Genomic DNA, 20,903 nt, shown 5'->3' with positions numbered 1-20,903 from the left:
AAATATGCTTAAAATTAAGTCAAACATACTCCACTTTTGACTGGCCCTACTGTTTTGTTGCAGGTGTTTTATTGAATCTAAAATAAATGCAGACCTCTTTCTGCACATCCAATTTTACTATTCCTTGAGATGTCTCAGCTAATAAGTGAGAGTGGAGTTGGGTCAGTTGTAGGAACTGGGTGGTAAAATCTCTGTCCTATTACTGAACAAATTCCAGATGGAGCTTATGGAGCAGCCATTAAGTCTGGAACTGTAGATGCTATAGCCACTATAATAAAAGATTTTAAAATTATCTGGGTAATAATTCTGATAAGTGGGCATATATACTCAAAGGATAGTAAGGTTTCCTCTTGAGTTATCTCAGTCAGTTTTTCAGTCTTTCCATTGAATGCATTCACCTTAGCTATATCATGCAAGGGTGCAATTCATTGATCTGCTTTTATGATTTCTTTACAAAGTGAGATTTTTCTCATTATTCCTTCTGAAACATAGATCTATGATGATGAAGTTTCATGGACCCACAAAATTCTTGAATGTCCAGTGCTAGCAATAAATCTCACCCAAGCACAGACTCACCCCATGTACTATCTGATTAAACACTACAGTCTTCATTCCTCACAGCAGTGGCTGCCTGTCACCTCCTTTTTCTGAATGCCTCTATAGACAGGGATGAGTTGTGCCAGATGAAGCATGAAGGCAGAAAACAGCCAACTGAATGACACAAGACACACTTGGATGTCAACTACTAGGAGCACAAGAAACTCTTTTATGAGTCTGTTACATCTTTGATGTAACCCAGAAACTATTTACAAGAGAAGCCACAGAATAGTCAGTGATAATATATCTTAAAAAGATTTATGCAGGATAATTCCGAAGCAGAGAACTGGAATTATCTTAGCTGTAGGCTGCATCCAGGATAATTTTTTGATAAAGTTTGACACTTTAGAACTCTTTTTTTACTAGTTCTGGTTAGACTACGGGAAAGCACTAGCTATAAAAAGTGGGGCCTTAGTCATGTTCACGTTAAAGAATTGATAGTCATTCTACCTAGGGAGCTTTCAGCCCTTAGAGAAATATATTATTTATTGTCCGTCTACCACACATGGTTGCTGTAGATCACAAATTTGCTTTACCATCTCCTTTCAGAGAGATTTAAATTATGAGATTTTTACAACTACAAGTTATAATTCTACTGCCAAGTATTTTCAGATTCTTTAACAGTAATGAAAACAAACTGCAATAGTCCAGCATATCCAGTAATGCCTTGATAATGTGATCTGTAAGAGTCTCTTACCCTTTTGGATCAGGTGTCCTTCTTAAGAAGGTATTATTGATATTACTGAAGTCCAACATCAGAATTTGCTGTTGGTTTGGGTTTTGTTTGTTTGTTTGTTTGTTTTAATTTACATTAAAAAAATATAAACTGATTTGAGGATTTGAGAAGAAGGTTGCCAAAGTTTAGCCAGATAAAGGCAGTCGTGAATGAAAAGATAACTTTCAAGAATCTGCTTAGTTCTAGATTACTGGGAAATGGTTCCCCAACTGAAGAGCTTCCTTACATAAAGTTAAATGACTTGAAGTACTCAGATCCACACATCTAATTCAAGAAAATAGTGACCTAGATTGCTCAAAAGTTGCCAAAATTAACTCCAAAAGAGAGTATAGAATGGAAGTAAATGTCTCATGATTTTTGAAAATAAACATCCTTCCTATGCCTGGACATAGTGTTTATTTAGGTTTAGTCAACCTTCACATTCAGGCCAAGGTTATATTCAACATATTTCTACCTTTACTTGTTCATAAGTTCATAAAGAATATCACATCTATTAACAGCAGATCTTAGGTAGGCTTTAACACATCTGTGGCCTTTAAAAAAATTATAGAAAGAAACAAATGTATCACAGAAAAATCAGTTCTGTAGTGTGCTTTCCAGGTACAGAAAGTTTAAGTCTAGGTATATGAAAGTTGCTTAAAATACCTTTGTTTCTGTCTATCCATATCGGAGAGTTATCTGGCTTAAGCCCAGTCCCCAGGGATGGCTACGGTTCAATTTACATACAAGTTTGTTTTGGCTCAAAAGGGGCTCTAGAGATGGCACTACTTAGAAAAAGATTGCTAGAAAGCTGACTATTCTTCCTGTGCTGCCTTTAGGTTATATTCATGTCCTCCCAGATGTCCCCTCTAGCCTTGGGTGGGTAGAAAACAACTAGCAGCAACAGTTTGTCCGTGTTTCTCTTTTGGGCAGTTTTTAGCAATGCTGCTATACTTTATGGAGGCCCAGTGAACAGAGCTGAGGTTTTGATCCATTCTGAATTATGCATGGCTTTTAACTTTTCAAGTTGTCTATCAGCCTAACAGTCTTTCCCAATAAGACTTGGCCTGTTCCAAGCATAATGAAATCTCAAAATCATTAACTTACTACAAAGTTTTGTGAAAGTATACAGTACTTTTGTGAAGAGGTTTGCTCGTAGACCTGCAACTAGTAAAAAATGCACTAATGAGGGCACAAATATACTTTTAGGTGCCTGAGAATCCACACAGAGCTGAGCTGCCAGAAATCATGTTTCAGAAGCTCAGAATTGCTGTGACCAAATTTTTTGCATTTGTACCATGTACTTTTATAGTAAATTGTTGACATTTACAGAGTGATGACATTTTCTTTTTCATAGTCACATATTCAGGAGAGTATATTTACACAAGAAAAGCAAAATACCGAATCTGTAGTGGGTTGCATGTACTAATATTTTTGACTTTAGAAAGAACAAGTTTTACAGCTCAGTCAATAATTAATCATGAACTTTTAAAATTTACAGGGGAGTAAAAATGAAGTAAGGGGTCTGATCTGTGTTTCACTGACTTTTTTCATACTAAGGACTTTCATGATGAAGTCAGGATCTGATATCTCAGTCACATGGGTTTTGACTACAGGTTACCTAGGAACAGTAGAGCAATTCTAAACATAAGAAAGATGAACTTCGACCTTCTTTGTAGCAGATGGAACATTTTGTGAGCAACTGGTCATGTGTAAATGTTAACTTGTTTGCCTTTCTTAGTAACCAACAAATGAACAACATATGCCTTTATTTTGTGAAGGCTACAGCTCTTTATTTTTCCTTTTTTCTTTTTTTCTTTTGGGGGGATGGTTTGTTGTGTTTTGAGCAGAAAATATTTTGTTCCTTAGAACAGAGTAAAATCTGACTGCTTCTGTATCAAATGCACAGCATGTTTGGAAAATTAACATTAACAAACATTACTTATATCTGAGTTTGTCAATATTTAATTAAGAGGGCTCTCTACATTTTAGGAAGATATTTTTTGCATATATATTATAAAAGGTTCACATTAAAATACTGTACAATTAGTTTCCATAAAAAAAAATGACTTTTGCAGACCCCTACAATGGACAGTTTAAAGAAATAACTATTCTGTGTTTAAATTGTGCTCCTTAGTATTTTAAACAGATGGCAATGGCTTTCCTCTTGATTATAACTTTGAGGCATGCTTTACTAAATGGAATCAGCGGGGTTCATTAAGGTCCCATTTGATGTATCAGTATTATAAAAATACCATGTTAATTATCCTCAAACGTTGCAAGTTACCTCCATTTTCCTGCAATCAGAAGATGAGAGAAACCCTGTGAAGCAAATTAGTCCTAATTGAAAGAGGACTGATTAATATTTAAATAAGGCATTGTGTGAGGGATTCTGCCATGAGAAAAATAGGCTGAACATCTGAATTAATTGCATAGCAGGTTAAATTAAATTTCATATAATGGTTTGGAAGATGAGTTGGCACAGTGCTTTAGCAGGGAGCACAATGGCTGAAATACCAGTCTTTTCTTTCACTCTTGGCTGGATTCCACTGAGGTCCTTGTAGCCCTTACCTCTTTGTTGTCTTTCTTTCAATACAAACAAAGGTACTAACAGAAAATTGCAACTACATTTTAAAAAATGTTAATCCTTTTTGGGAGACAGCACCTGTCTACATTCACTCAATTTTTCTTCCACCTTGGCTGCAAAATTGGGAAACATTAGTATCTTTTTCCTTGCCAGATTTAATGAGAATTGATGTCATAAAATGCTAATGGCTGGAATATAGTTAGAACTGTGCTATTAGTGGGTTATCACTGTCTGACATTTTCACTGCACAGGAGCATACATGTGGAGCCTGTTTAAAGTGATTGGGTTACTTAAGGGTCCCTGTTAGGGATATTTAATCCAACATAAATTACTTATGCACTTTGTTAGTGTTCAAAGGAAGAGTGTCACGTTGTACATGTTGGCAGTTTTCCAGTCAAGAGCTGTTAATTACTGTACAGCTAGTGAATACATTTTGTGGCAATGGAAGCCAAAGGGGGGAAAAAACTATATATTCCATCTAAGTGAAAATGAATAGATGAGAGTGCAGGGGAAAAAGCAGACTGAAGTAATTTCACCCTTAGGAGTTACAATGCCATTTGTTTTCATTTTGAAAATAAAAACAAATGACAGTATGATTCCCTGAGGGGGAAGTATTTTAGCTATAAAAAATCCCTGCCAAAACCAAGCTATTATCTATTTGTATGCTGATAAGAAAAAAGCATGTTCTTCAAAGCTCTAATTCATCTACATCTCTGCAGAGTTCAAGGTTCACTAAGATACTCTTTGCTTATCATATTGAATGCACGTGATAACTAGGAAAATGGCTGATAACTATAGCACTCATTTCTTTTTGACATGCAGTTTAGTATAGTCAAATTACTTTATATTCCCACTCTTATATTAACAACTGCTGCTCTTGCCAAGGCTGGTGGGGTTTTAATGGAGGAGAGACACAGTAAATAACAAGTATCTTTTGATATTATCATTTGGTTCAACTTTGGGAACTAGCCATAAGAAATAACTTTGAAGAGCTAAACACATTTTTTATTTGGAAGCTCGTGGATCATGTAACTGTGCTAGAGGAAAAATGCATAGTTCAGTTAGTAAAGTTACTGTATGGTCTGCAAATAAAGAGCCTGTTATGCCCTTGATCTCTACAAATGGAAATAAGGTTTGAATATGGCCTAAAGTGCTATCTTTATTTCATTTTATTACCTAACTGCAGTGCTACTTATGAAGTTGTCCATATGAAGTTCATAACGAAGATAACTCAATTTCTGTCTATATTATTGAAGTTGCTGAAGGCACAATATATGCATGATTGTAGTTATGTAAACATTCCATTTCTCAAATACATCATTTATGAAACTACAGGGGGAAAACAGAATATCTTGCTTTTGCATAATAATACATCCTACCAAACTTTTTTTTTTTTTAAAGCTAAACCCAAAAGTTTTGCTTTCAAGTGTTCTGCTAACATTTTCAGTATAGGGATTGTGCATTTGACTAAACTTCTCTTTCCTCCTTGGACATCAATAGATCTTGAGTTTGTGATCCCTATGTATGTATTTAAATACTCTAATAACCTTGACTCTCACATTTTCCAGGTGAAGGCTGATACTCAGAGAAAGAGAGGTAGATCTGTAGACTGAAGTCATTTCGGGTTTGAGAAAATGCTCAAATCTCAAATTTTGCTCAAAAGCAAAAAAATTGCTTTTTTGTATGATGGCTCTAAATAATTTTGTGGGTTTTTTTTATTTCATGGAGATTATCACAATAAATCCTAGGTATGTACAAATAAGAACACATCATTATATATGCAGATAGTTTATGTAATCAATGGTTGTCACTAGTACCCTTTGCTCTCCTTCAACTCTTTTGATATTTTGCAACACCCACAATTGGTAGTTGGTCTTCATAGATGCTGCAGATCCTCAGGCCCAAGACTTTCGTCATTGTTTGCACCACACCTCTAATAACTGAACTGCTTTGGCTTACTGGTAAGAGTTACTCAAGTAAAAATGCTAGATTATATATTTTGTACCATGCTTGTCCTACTGTCATGCAGAGCCTTAAGTAGCAACAATTATCATGAGGAATCCCTGAATTGCTACCCAGACACTTTGCATCTTTAGCATCTGAAAATGGAGAGAGATGCTCCATCTTGTCCTATTTGTAGCCATAAGACCAACTATTTCTGTGACAAAAATCACATTGTTCCTACTTAAGGTTGCTCAGCATTTACAATCTAGCCATATTTTACCCATTAATTCAATTTTAAGAATAGCAAACATATTCCTGGCTAAAGGGACAGAGTCCACGACTCCCTCCTGGTTAACAGCTGTAACCATTAGGAAACAGAACAGAAACTTTTGCATTCAAAATGATAATTTTGGGTGTCATATCCTATTTCGCTTTGTACATCATGACTTCTGTTTTGGAAAGCGTTACTGTAGGGCATGATATAAAAGCTGGCATAGTCATTAATTTACAAATACTCAGAAGAAAAAATGGATGCCTGGACACAGGTGCAACTTCTAAACTGTAGACAGGACTTCAAAAATTTTAATTTCTGCTTAATCTGTCAGCATGTTGGTTTTTTCTGAATTTCATCCTTGCATTCCTGACTTTCATAATTTTAGAGGCTAAAGAGGCTACTCAGTTGAAACTTCGAGTTTCACTGTAGGACTTTGTCCTGTGTTTGGCTGGGATGGAGTTCATTTTCTTCCTAGTAGCTGGTACAGTGCTGTGTTTCGGATTCAGTAAGTGAATAATGTTGATAACACACTGATGTTTAGGTGTTGCTAAAGCAGTGCTTACTCTAAGTCAAGGATGTTTCAGGTTCCCATGCTCTGCCACTGAGCAGGTGCACGAGAAGGGAGGGAGCTCATCCAGGACAGCCAATCCAAACTGGCCAAAGAGATGTTCCATACCATAGAATGTAATCCTCTGTTTATAAACTGGGAGGTGTTGGTCAGAAGGGTCAGTAAGTTTGGCATCAGGCAGCAGATGGTGAATAAGTGTATTGAGCACCATTTATTTTCCTTGAATTTTATCCGTCTCTATTATCTCTCTTTTCATTAAAATTACTGTTATTATTAGTAGTAGTATTATATTTTACTTTGTTTCAATTATTGAACTGTTCTTATCTCAACCCACAGGTTCTACCATTTCCAACTCTCCTCCCCATTCTACTGTAGGGGGGAAGGGGGAGTGAACAAGTAGCTGGGTGGCACTTAGGTGCCAGCTGGAGTTAAACTACAACAGACCTGTATACCCATCTTTTTCAATACATGCTTACATTCTCTAAGCATAAATTTGAGAAGATTAAACTTAAAATAGATGCATTTAAAAATAATAATTAGATTATGCATTTTTGTTAGAAGTAGATTTTTTTGTTAGATAGTTCCAATTTCCTTATTAAATTAAATCTTTGTAAACAAAATAAAATAATTTAGTTAAATAAACATAACAATATCTCTACTCATTTAAAAAAAAAAAATCATACAAATCACTCTTCCAAACTATTGATACAGATTATTTTCCTGGTTGTGAAAATGGAATTATGTTTTATACTCATGCCATTAATTAATTTGATTATCAAAATATTTTCCCAAAAAAAGAACTGGAACATTAGTCTTGCTTCTTTAAATACAAAATTAATAGTAATTTTGATTATCTCAAAATCAAATACTTATTTAACAGGATTTATTGATATCTTTCTCAAATCAATAGTTACATATAACCAAATTATGTACTTTGGTTTTATAGTTCTTTCAAGTGATCTTTTATTTCAGGTGAAGATTCTTGGTACAGTGAAATGCTTAAAGTGAATAGCAGTTTTTCCTTATAAAACTTTTGTCTTGCTGACAAATGCAGTTCTGTGCCTAATAATTTTTATTTTAAGGAATTGTATTCATGTGGGCTTCATAGTCCAGTTTTGCTTTTCCAGAGCCTCTGTCTTATGTACATTTTCATGTGGCTCTCAGGGCTGCCTCCGGCAAGGAGGAAGCACTAGGCATGGTGGTAGCCAGGTTGCATTTGGATCTTGGATGTGAATAAGGTGTTTGAAACTTTGGCAAGACCCAGCTGAACCTGAACGGATGAAGTGTTTCCCTATTCTATTGCTCATGCAACAGGTACATATAGATAGATTAGACAGAACCTGTGATATCTAGTGAAGTGTTTTGCTATTTAGGCTACTTCTGTTCTTTCAGAATGTGAGAGCAAAAATTAACTCCTTAAATTCAAATGACAAGACAGGATGTTTTTAATTGTTGGTTCTGTGTAAATGACTAGTGTAGTAAGCTCAGTTCTCTTGTCTAATAAAAATGTCCATTAATGACTGTATGCTACTAAACAAATAAGGAATGGCAGCTTAGCAGTGTTTTCTCATACAAAAATAATGTTTGGCTTAATCCAGAAAAAAGTGAAGTGATGCAACATGTTAAGCAGGGGAACTTATTGATTGTTGACTTTTTAGAATAACACATGAATTATCAGATAAGCTGTTCTCTTTATGAAAATTAAGAACCTCTGTTTGTATTCAAAGGTGGAGCACTACACATCTGGGTATTATCAGAAAATAAATAGATATCTAAACTCTCATTGTTAGATATGAACTGAGTAGACATTTTCTCAATGGCATCTGTTTTTAAAATCTATGTAAGTACTATTTTAGATACTTGATTCATGATGTTCCAGCTCTCTGAACAGTTTTTCTCAGATTTTTTTTAAGCAGCAAAGTGGAAACATAGTCAAGGAAAATCTGAGAGGAAAGACCATACAATATCAAGATGAGGGTGAGGGTCTACGTTTGTGTTTTAGTATCTGGAAATTAATAAATCATCATGTCTCAAAATGAATCTTCAGAAAAAAGTGCAGTTTTGACTGGGAGCAGGTGGACTATGTTTCTTTAGAATTAAACAATGCTTTTTAAATTACCCCCAAATTTCAATGTTAAATAAAGCTAAGAGTCAAAGCAAATGTTTCCTGCTGGACTTATATGAGCTGCATGATCCTTGACATGTTTTTCCTGCCAACAAAATAAACCCAAGGGGTATGTAGCACAGTCCTTAACTATGATCAGGCTATTGATCCTCAAAATCTCATTTCTCACTATATTTTTTTCCACAGTTGACAATTACATCATTAAAACAGTATATAAAGTTGATTTAAGGATAACATGTCAGTTAGACAATGCAATGTTAATATCTCATATTTCAAGAATACATATAGGACTCTTTTTGCCAAGGATGCTTGGATCTCCTGATGGCATTCAATCTTTTTCATGGATGATAGCACATCAAATCATAAAAAGGTTTTATATCTGCATTTTTAATCTCTGAAAACATGAAATCAGCTAAATATATATGTTACATGAATCTTAAAGAGTATTTACATTGTTGTGATTAGTGCATTTTAGAAGTGTTACTATGTGGTTTAAAATAAATTAACAATCTGCTCAAAAAATTTTGTTATGTAGATCAGATGTTTCAATCTGTCATTCATATTGTATCTATACCCATATATATACACATTTATTTACATATAGGCTTACATACCTTCAGCAACTTTTTGCTTTTGGAATTTGGGCTATAATTTGTCAAATTGTTTCTACTTCTTTTTTTTTTTAATTTCATAGTAACTTTTTATAGTGCTTTAATACTAGCACTCTCTTTACAAACTTCAGTTTTGAAGGCTCTTCTGCCGAAAGTGTGAATATCTCTCTCTGCAGGTTGTCCATGTTTGTTTCTGAGAAGCTCCAAATTGAATCAACTTGAAAGTGTGTAGTAGCTGTCAAATCCTCAGAACAGGCTGCACATGATCTTATAACTGATTTAGCTTGCACTGGGAGCCAGAGTAATACAACATAACTGGTTGTTCCACCCATTCATGTTTGATGGCTAGGAACTTGATCCTCAAAGACAGCATCTCAACTGGGAGAGTCTAAACACTTCTGACTCCCAGAGCTGCTTGTGTGCTGGGACTGGTCCCAGCTCTATCTCAGAGCAAGTCTGGGGAGCTCAACCTTTTGTCTGGCATACTGCAGTCACACAGGAAGGGTAAGTGCACAGTCCAGCTAAATGATTGGCCTGAAAATTTGGTAAGCAAGACAGAAGTCTGAGATGAAGCGAACATCTCTGTTTCAGTTGCTGATTCTTAGCCCTACCTAGCTTGTCCTAAATATGCATGAGGTGCATGAGCTCTCTAGGATTAAGATTCATCCCTTGAATGTGACATACAACCACTGTCCTTTTCCCCATCCTGTTTCAGCAAGTGAGGGAGAGAAGGGCTACTCACAGAGATCACTGTGCTGCCCTGGAGAAGATCCCTGGAGAACAGGTGGTTGCAGACATGTCACTGAATGCTGCCTTAGTGAAGGAAAACTGAAACTATCTCTTAATGAGCTCCCTCTAGTCTGTATGGCATATAACAGTCCTCCAGCCTAATTCTAGGCTCTGCTAAAACCAGTCAAGTTACAGGTGGAGGTTCAGGCTTCACCTACACTTTTCATGATGAGTAGCTGTGTCCTGATTGTATTTGCTCTTGCAAATATAATGTTAAATGGTAAAAGGAAACTAGACAGTTCATAGACAAATTCTTGTCTGCTGCTGTGGTTTAACCCCAGATATCAACCAAACCCCACACAGCCATTTGCTTATTTCCCTACACACAGGATTGGAGAGAGAATCAGAATGGTAAAAACTAGAAAACTTGTGGGTTGAGATGAAGACAGTTTAATAGGGAAAGCAAAGACCATACATATAAGCAAAGCAAAACAAGGAATTAACTCACTGCTTCCCATGGGGAGGCGGATGTTCAGCCATCTCCAGGAGACCAGGGCCCTATCACACATAACAGTTACTTGAGTAAAATGCCATCACTCCAAACATACCCCTTCCTTCTTCTTCCTCCAGCTTTAAATCCTGAATATGATGCCTTATAGTGTGGAATATCGCTTTGGTCAGTTGGGGTCACCTGTTCCAGCTGTGTCTCCTCCCACCCTCCCATGCACCCCCAGCCCCCTCACCAGTGTGGCAGCAGGAGAAGCAGAAAAGGCCTTGACTCTGTGTAAACCCTACTCAGCAACAACAAAAAATATCTCTATATTATCTATATTAACTCCGTGTTCAGCACAAATCCAAAACACAGCCCCACACCAGATACTGTGAAGAAAATTATTCCAGTCAAAACCAGTTGTCTGTTAGTTTTGGGTGATGGATTATGAGCTGTGATAATTTTCTGAGGCATCAAAAAATCAAACATTATCCATAATGAGTCTCGGCCTCTGTTGAAACAAAGTAGTACTCTATAGCAATTTATTTTGGTTTCTGATGCATCTGAGGCTCTCCTATCTAAAGAGGCATGTGGTTTGGGTAAGCAGGAGATGGTCTAACTGAAACTTAGTAAACTGTGGATGATTCATTGTGTGACAATGACTATAGGCACACAGTTTGAGGCTTGCATCCTGCAAAGTGCAGGAAAAGGAAAGTGTAGACAGGGCCAAGGACCCAGCAAACTGTCCTTTGTGGTGTGTTGACAGGTGGATGATACAGTCTGCAGTAAGCAGCTGTGTCTGGAGAAGGAGTGTGGTATGGGAACCAGGTGTGAGTTCATTCCATGCTTCTGTGGAGCATACACCACCACTTTAAAATCCTTTTCCCTGGCAGGTGTTTGGCCCCATCAGGTTTGAACAAAACCTCCCTGGCTAGAGTAAGCTAAGTCTTTATTAACATGTAGATATTTCACCAGTGTCAGTTGTTAATTCATATCTGAAGACTGGACTGTCTTCCAAATAAAAGCAATGTAGGAGCAGAGCAGAAATTCTGCAACTCTTGTGCATCACATAGAAATGTCTAAAACATTCAGCAAAGCATTTTCTTTGTTAAATCAAAGTGCACAGTGGTGACCCTTTGTAAGAACACTATTGTGCATTTTTAATGGGAATATTTTGAGAGATTGAGAAGCTGCATAATGAATCTCATGCATTTCACTATATGTTCTAATTTGTGCCCTCACAGTCAAAAGAGGGGAATAACATACCTTGAAAATAATGTTCATAAGTAGTAAGAAGCTCCAGTATACATACTGTATTCTAATTTTACCTTGTATATTAGCATTCAATTTCTGCTAAAAGACTCACTCAGAATAACCACAGAATATTATGGTGAAAACTTTTTCTGATCACTTATATAAATTTAAACATCTCTACAGAGAACACTAAGATTTGCAATATCACAATAAATAAAGAAAAGATAAATTTGAGTTGTCACATAGCTAGGTTAAATATAATGTTCATTTCCCATTCAGCATTTTTGTATCCTCTCCAAATATGTAACTTATGCTATGGTTTTTTTTTTTTGGCATTTCACAATAAATAGCAAACCCTCTCTTTTTCCTGCCAAGATGTAATGTGATTTGGTTACCTCAGGTATTTTCCTACTGGGAGGGGCAGTTTATACCGTGCAGAAGCAAAGTATGAACAGGCAGAGACTGTTGGGTGCATACTTTCCTTGGAATGCTGCTGCACAGCCAGTGCAGGCTGAAAGAGCCACAGTAAAATTGACAACCTGACCAGAAATTGCATAAGGACATGAGAAGTTGTTATGTCTCTGGTGGCTAACAAATACTGTATTTCCTGGAACAGCAGGATATGGGCTTCTAGAGCACTAACCTTGCTCATAATGATCTTAAAAACCACTTCTTTTTTAGTATAAAATAGCAGATTTTAATCTCCAGAAAACTGTAAGTGTTATCATCGAAATCTGCAATATATAGAGGTAGTTTAAATTATTTTGAAAAGTACTTTCCATATTTTAAAAAATTCACTGAAGTCTAAATGCTAAAACATATTGAATCACGCAGGCTGGACTTTGAAACTGGCATTTGGCATAGACATAAACCCCCATAAGGAACTGCAGCTTTACTTACTGTTCAGAGAAACAATAAAAAAAATATCTCTGGCATTTTTGTTATCTCAACCTAGTAGAATTAGGAGAGCCTAATGAAGTCATTCCCTTTGCAAACTTATGTCACAATTAAAATTTCTTTATTCCAGCTATGACAATAATGTGACATGCTTTTTTCTCTCCAGGAAAAATAAAAGGAATGGCAGCTGTCCTGAAAATATTTCTTTGTCTCCTTTTACATGTGAGATTGTTAGTATTTCCTCTCAACTGGAGGGAAAAGAAGGGAATGGATACTGCTATGCATGAAATGTGGAACTTGTAAATAAAAGATTGTAGTTTCTGAAGTGTTTTTACAATTGCATTATGCTGTGAAGCGTTCTGTCTAATTTAGCCTTTCCCTCACAACAGCATTTACTCTTCCTATCTGTTGGAAAGATATTTCTTTTATAATGACATCTAGGAGTCTGAGTTCTGTATACTGGGAGCTGCTTTCAATAGCTTTCAGTAGCAGCCCACAATGCAGTGTGGTTTGAGGCATAATTTATTTACCTTTATCTCATTCACTTTCATAAAAGACATTTTACAGATTTCCTTGTGAAGGTGAAGAAGGTTCACCATAGGTGTATGTCAAAACATTGTTGAGGTTGTTTGATTAAAAAAAAAAAAAAAAAAAAAAACCCCAAAAAACCCAAAACTAATTTTAGCCCGTATAGGGGAAGACAGGAAAGGGGAAATAGCTAGTTTATTTTAGGGTTACATACTATCTCGTTTTTCCTGGAAGAAAGGAAGCATGAGGAAAGTGGCTTCCTGTTCTGTAGACCAAAATCTCATTGTGTATTTTGCAGCATGTGGCAAGTAATTTGTACAAAGCCTCCACACCCCCTCAAAATTCAAGTACCCACAACAAGCTGTGTGAAGCTGTACCCACAACAGCTTCATCTAATTCAGTTCTACAGGAATCATGGATTGGTTTGGGTTGGAAGGGGTCTTTAAAAATCCTCTCATTCCAACTTCCTTGTCATTGGCTGGGAACCTTCCACTAGACCTTGCTGCTCGGAGCTCCATCCATCCTGGCCTTGAACACTGCCAAGGATGAGGCGTCAACAGCTTCTCTGGGCAACCTGTTCCAGTGCCTCACTGCCCCCATAGTGAAGAATCACTTACTTATAACCAGTCCAAATCTACCCTTCCTCTGTTTAAAACTGTTGTTGCCCCTTCTAGCACCAGAAGCCCTGATTAAAACTCTCTCTGTCGCTTTTATAAGCCCCCCCTTATCACAGAATCACACAGAATCAATTTAGGTTAGAAAAGACCTCAAGGCCAACCTATGGCCCAACACTACCATGTTCAACTAGACCACAGCACCGAGTGCCACATGTCCAGTGTTCCCTTAAACACCTCCAGGGATGGTGACTCCCCCACCTCAGTGGGTAACCCATTCCAAAGACTCATCACTCTTTCTGGGAAGAAATGCTTCCTAATGTCCAACCTAAACTTCCCCTTCCACAGCTGAAGACTGTGTCTTCTTGTCTTGTTGCTGGTTGCCTGGGAGAAGAGGCTGAACCACATCTGGCTGCAACTTCCTTTCAAGGAGTTGTAGAGAGTAATAAGATTTCCCCTGAAACTCCTTTTCTCCAGGCTAAACAACCCCAGCTGCCTCAGCTGCTCCTCAAAAGACTTGTGCTCAGACCCTTCACCAGTGTCATTGCCCTTCTCTAGACATGTGCCATCACTTTTAGGTAAAAGTCCTTCCTGAATTGATGCACCCAGAACTGGACACAGGACTCGAGGTGCAGCCTCACCAGTGCCAAGTACAGGAGGACAATCACTGCCCTGGTCCTGTTGGCTGATGCTATTTCTGATCTAAGCCAGGATGGCCTTCTTGACCACTTGAGCACACATTGGCTTCTGTCCATCTGGATACTGATCAGCACTCCCAGGTTCTTTTGCACTCTGCCCCTTTCCAGGCACTCTGCCCCCAGTCTGTAGTGCTGCAGGGGTTATTGTTGCTATAGTGTAGGACCCAGCACTTCGTCTTGACAACCTCATGTAACTGGCCTCGGCCCATCTATCTAGCCTGTCCAGATTCCTCTACAGAGTCTTCCTACCCTCCAACATATTTACACTCCAACCACCAGTTTGGTGTCTTCCGCTAATTTGCTGATGGGAGCCTCAATCCCCTCATCTAGGGGATTGATTAATAAAGATATTAAACAGCTTTAATTAAACAATATATTATTATATTGAAAAGCTGAAAAATGTCTCCTCAGAGCCTGCTTGTCTCCAACCTGAACAACCTCAGATGTCTCAGTCCATCCCAGGGTGGAGAAGTCACATTCTGCCTTCCAGTCTACAGCAGCATTGTCTTTATTGCTTTGGCTTGTGACAAAATTTCTCTGAACCATTAAGTTTTGTACTCAAAGCCAAACAAATTGTAAAGGAAATTCAAATGTTAAGTTTGCTCCAGGTTTGCCAACTTGGGCCTATACTCCTGCATGCTGTAGCTAGCCACATAGCTGATATTTTGCCCTCAGTGTGATATTTGAATATAGCTATGTGTTTTCATCTGGTTAAATTTTGAAAACTTTATTAATGTGTGTTTTAAATCTCTACTGAATGTACTATGGACAAGATACAGAATAGTTAAATGGTAAGATTCTTCAGATTTCAAGTGGGTATTTTCGAATAGCTTTATTATTGACTTTTCAATGTTACAGGCTTTTTTAAAAAGTGCCAATTAGGCAATAGAAATAAATGAAAAAATATTTACTTCTCAGGAATGTGGATTTTCAGGTCAATTTTATCCCACAGATTTCTAAAGTTTAGTAATATAAAAGAGATTTTGACTGTTTTTTGGTCAGTAATCATTTTTGTGTTGTCTTCTACTTCTGACAGTCATTTGTATTCACTAAGTAAAAGGTAGGATGAATGGCCTATTTCTGTCTGTTTTCATTACTGTGCTCTTTCTGTGTGCTTCATCTTATTCTCTGTATATGCCTACTGGGACATTAAAGATTCTGTAATTATTTCAATAAGATCAGGGGTATAGATTTTTTTGTTCCACTTAGTTTTGTTCCATTAGTTGTTTGCTAATAAACCTGCCTCTGAGCTGAAGGCTAACAAATTTCTTATTTAATACTGTACATTTTTTTTTACATGATATATTAGAGAACATTTTAAAAGGTCAAGATTGTGCAATTTACTCTTTTCCCTTGCTGTTGTAACAGTCTCAAGATAGCTCCTTAACTGAAAATTTCAAAGTCATCATCATCCTTTTGAAAACATAAATATTAAAGTTGTTTTGTTTCTTATTTCAGAATCTCAAGGAAATTGAAATAGTTTGAGATATCACAGTGCTTAAACCCTAGAATGATTTTCACTCTAGCAGGAAGTTTGTTTGTCGTCTCACAAATAAGAATATGTTAAGGGAGCAACAGAAATGGGATGAATTGGAGCAGTGCAATAATACATCCCTCAGATAAGTTCACAGGGTTTCCTGTTATCAAGTTCTTTGACATCTGTGGTGTAAACCAACATCTTTTACCCTTTTCACCACATGGTTTCAGCCTGGAGTGGGATGGAGTTCTGCACAGGATGAGTGCTGCACATACTCTCCCCTAACACTGCAGGCCTGTGCCTGAAGCTGCGACTCAGCTTGACACTGCTGCCACTTTCAAATTTTTCTGCATACTTTGGAAAATTAGTTATCTGGTGCCTAAAGTGATACTTATTCTTATATTCAGAAGGCCTCAGTTTTTACTAGTGTGGAGTAAACCATCGTCTTTCTCAGGCCTAAGTACTGTGAAATCATTCTTGGAAGAGAAAACCTTTTCCTGGTGCCACTGGTATTTTGAAGAGGGATCTCAGGCATTGAATTCAGCTCTAGATTGTCCAGAGGTGTTGATTGTCATGATTTTCCTGTAGTTGTGCAGCACTTGGGTTAGGAGGCAATTGGAAACTACTTGGTCCATGCAAGTCTGATTTATTATTTATTTATTTATTGCCTGCACAAAGCAAACAATTAACATTAAATCTGTCAGTTGTACAGCGCTAAACCCTTTGTTTCTCTAACTGGACATTTTCTCTGACATTTTTGCCTACTCACAGTGACAGCATAGCAATTACCTTCTTAGAAGATTTTTATCCTGTGTACCTATGTAAAAATTGTTCCCAATATTGGCCTTATAATTTTCCTGAGTGTATTTTTATTTAAAGTTTGAATGAACAGGGGACCTTGTGAACTGGCCTTGTCAAACCTTTGGGAGATTTGTGGTGAGTTTAGCATGTATCGTATGCTTTATAGTGTAAGCTGTTATTAGTTCTACTCAACAGCTGAAGCAATTTAGCCAACTGCTCTACAGATAAATTGCTTCTTTGCACTCTGGTCTTTTCTGAGACCAGATGGAATTCTGGGACTTGACCTCGAAAGGAATATTTTTTTCTACTTCTTGAGACCAAATTTCACATACCCTCGATCTTCAAATTATTAAGTGTCCAGTGCCAAGAGACTTCAGTAAATGTTAAATTTCTTTTGAGGATTTGAGACTCCACATTTCTGTAATTCTTTAGGTATTTTCCATCAAAAACTATGCAATTGTAGTTAGCACTCCATGCACATCTGGAGTATAGGGAAGGATGAAGACAAATTTGACACAGTCCAGGAAAAAAAGGCAAGAAGAATGAAATATCTAGATTATTAACTCATGAAGATGGGAGTTAATAACCACTCTCAGCTTGTAAAAAGGATGAAGATAAAATGCTGGAATAGGATACTTAGAAATATTGTGATAACTCCATCATTATGAGGCATTTTCTTTTAGAATAGGTTTGATGGTAATTAGTGAAGAACCGCGTACTTAGCTCTGCTTCAGTGAAAGGGGCTGGAGATCATTTGAGACATGGATTGCCATTACTTCTGAGCAAGCAATTAAAGTACTGGGACATTGTCATTGGTCATATATTTATCTACCCTATGATGACATAGGTGTTTAAATCAGGCACTTACCAGACTCAGTGAATTCAGCCCTACACATGTCACAGGGAAAAGGCAGATGTTAGAACCTTTTATGATCCATTGCTAAATAATAGCAGGGCTTTTATGTGCAATCTCAAAGGATGCAAATTGCAACTTCTTTTAACACGTGGCTTTCTAACCTTGGCTAAGGTTCAGTCTACCTGACAAAACTCTTGTCATCTTGAATTTGTTACGCTCAGCAGTACAGATAAGCTGCTACATATCACCCTGGATAATAGATCAGCTTTTGTTGGTAACTAATCTGTAGTTTAGGCATAGACTTTTAGAATTGTGAGGTGCTGTTCTCATACATAGGCTGACCTCAAGCTCACACAGAGACCAAGAAAACAACCACAATGGGAAACTTCTGCATCAGAACTTCTGCTTTGTATATATAGTCTGAACTTAGAGGTTCTATTTATAGAAAATATTTAACTTTCCTAGATAAGTTGCTTCTGTGTTGCTTCTGATAGTCTCAATCAAATATGTGTGTTTTCTCTTTGGCATGAATTACCTGTTCCAAACATTCAAATGTTTATCTTCCTCTGTTGATTAATAAAGAAATTGTCAGTAGCACAGATTTCTGGAGTTGATATTTGCAGTTTCTATTGAAAGCACCTCATAATCTTATTTTAAGGTAAATTATTGAAAATTAGATTCATATAATCTGATACTGCATTATTCTTTCAGCTCTCAATTGTTTCTTAATGCTTTTGGATATTATTTGAAGTGTAGGCATCTTAGAACTGGACATGGGATTCCAGTACTGGTCTTACTGATGACTTGTTGCAGAGCTGCTAACATTCTTTACTCCCTTTCTTACAGTAGACTATTTGCTTGCTCTTGACTGCTTGGCTCTTACCTAAATTACTCTGGCAGTTCATGTGAAGGTGACTTTACATGTTAATAATTTTCCAGTCTGCCATTGTTAATTTCTAAATGCAACATGTACAAAACTGCTCAAATGCAGTTCAAATGAATGCACTGTTCAGATGCTTTTCTATGGCTCATCTTCCCCATTTGGTATCTGTGACTGCATCAGCTCTTTACATTTCCTCCAGATTTTACTGGGTGAGAGATAGAGATACTTCAGAGCATCAGGTTGAGAACTTCATGCCTTGAAGCATTTCTCACAATGATATTTCCACAACTGCAGTTATTTTTAGTGGTCTGTCAGTTAGCAGGGTTTTGCTGTATATTTGAGTTATATTGAGTTTGTACACTATTTTAAAAAAATGTGGACTGAAATCTAAATTAAACAAGAAATACAACTACATTATGTCAATTTGATCCTTTCTAGTCAGGCTTGTGGTGTAATAAAAAATGGGTTTTCTGGGAAGACACTTTTTCTGTAAAATAAAATTCAATTGGTTCACTTGCCATTTTACTATTTATTGTTGTATTGTTTAGTAGGGTCTAATGATTCCAGATTCAGGCTAACATGCATGTTTTTATTTAAGCTTCTGAAATGTTGATGTATTATGGTTTTTGTCCTGAGTTCACTGGAACTTCTCCAGTGTTTCAAAATCTAGTAAAAAAATTAGTCAAGGGTTGGCTCAAGATCTCTTGAGCCGATCCTTTCTAAACTCTAGGGTGTAAGGTCTCTGATCCACTGTCGTTATATATTTTACTTCACTTTAGTGTTTGGTACCCTAAATAGTTAGAAAGGAAATCACAATTGTTTGGTTCTCACTGCAAATGATTAATGTATCACTTTTTGAAATATATGTTATGTTCACTTATCTTCTGTACCACAACAGTTAATCTCATTATCAACTTTTGGGACCAGAGTTGTGCTATTGCCCAGATTTCATTGATTGGTGACACTATTTGATCATACCAGAATTTACTTTTCTTCTTCAGACTCCTGTCTTCCATTATCTATATTCTGTGTTTATAAACTGATGATTTTCATTTACTTCTGTAAGATTCCACATTTTCACTTTTGCCTGTATATGAAGGAAAAAAATTGCTCTAACCACTTTTCCTCTCAGCTGAGATGGGTATTCACCAAAAAAATTCCTACTTTCATGATGCAGAATGAAAAGTTTTTAAATTTTTATTTTCAATTTTTTTTTTTCAGTATAATAACTACTTTACTCAGTTTCATGTGTAAATTTCTTTTAAATTATTTGGGAATACTGAAAAAGAAAACTATGTCATAATTCCTTGTAGTTGAAATTCATTTGTGAATGTTCTAACACAGGCAATCGCCAGTTAGAGGCAATGATCACGTTATTTTTCTCTATCATGCTGAGATCTAGCACAAAATGATTGTAAGTTGCCTGAATTTCTTTTTATATTTGGAGTAGATGTATAATTTTTAGATATTTCAAAAATGCTTTATCAGTTACTTCAAAAATATATCTTCAGAAACCTGTGTGAATTTCTACATATTTACATATACTTAGATGTACTTTTTAGAGGCTTGCTCCTTCTATCTTGTCATCTGTGTTGGCAGCTAGAAACAACACAATATTTTTGTCAATCACATACATCTATCCTGAATTAGCCTGTAGTTTTTAAGCATGTAAATAACACTTTTTATGTGGAGTCCCACATTCCTGCTCCTCCTGGCTGCCTTTCCTATTAGGTTTTACTGATAAGTTTCTGTAATGTGAATTGTCACACCAGATTTCAGTCCTACCAAATCATGTCAAATTTTATTTCACAAATATATAACTCTAAATTCTAATTTCTCTTTGTTTCTCACAGAACAATTCATAGCTCTCCTTACTTTAATTTGTTTACAGTGATATTCCATTAGGTCTCCATCTTGTGGAATTGCTTAGAAAATGACAATTGTAGGAGTTCAATGGTGAAAACAAAACAGTATTTTATGATGTTGGGGGTTATTTTTTTTCTGTAGCTTGTGGTTGTTATGTAATGAAGAATATATAAGGCTCTCTTTGCTGAAAACAGATCAAGGTAAACAGTTGAAGCAGAAGGAAACTAACTGTTTTTCCATTCATCTTACTATTGAGCTGTGGTTGAAAGAACTTCCTTTTTGTTACTATCAAAAAGATCTTGACTATAGCTTCAGTTGAACATGGAGAAGAAATAAATGCTGTCAGGGATGGGAAAATACATAGAGACACTTGCCTTTACCTAATGAAG

General features: G+C 36.5%; 1 protein-coding gene across 5 annotated transcripts in view; it reads left to right on the top strand.

Annotated features, from left to right (window-relative positions):
- The window catches only part of TOX (thymocyte selection associated high mobility group box), a 218,119-nt gene that overhangs the window by 51,586 nt on the left and 145,630 nt on the right, over positions 1 to 20,903 (top strand). The window lies entirely within an intron of this gene.

This window comes from Lonchura striata, chromosome 2, assembly GCF_050655825.1.
Source record: "Lonchura striata isolate lonStrDom1 chromosome 2, ASM5065582v1, whole genome shotgun sequence".
NCBI lineage: Eukaryota > Metazoa > Chordata > Aves > Passeriformes > Estrildidae > Lonchura > Lonchura striata.
Note: the sequence above shows the minus strand (reverse complement) of the source record. Positions and strands in the feature narration are given on the sequence as shown.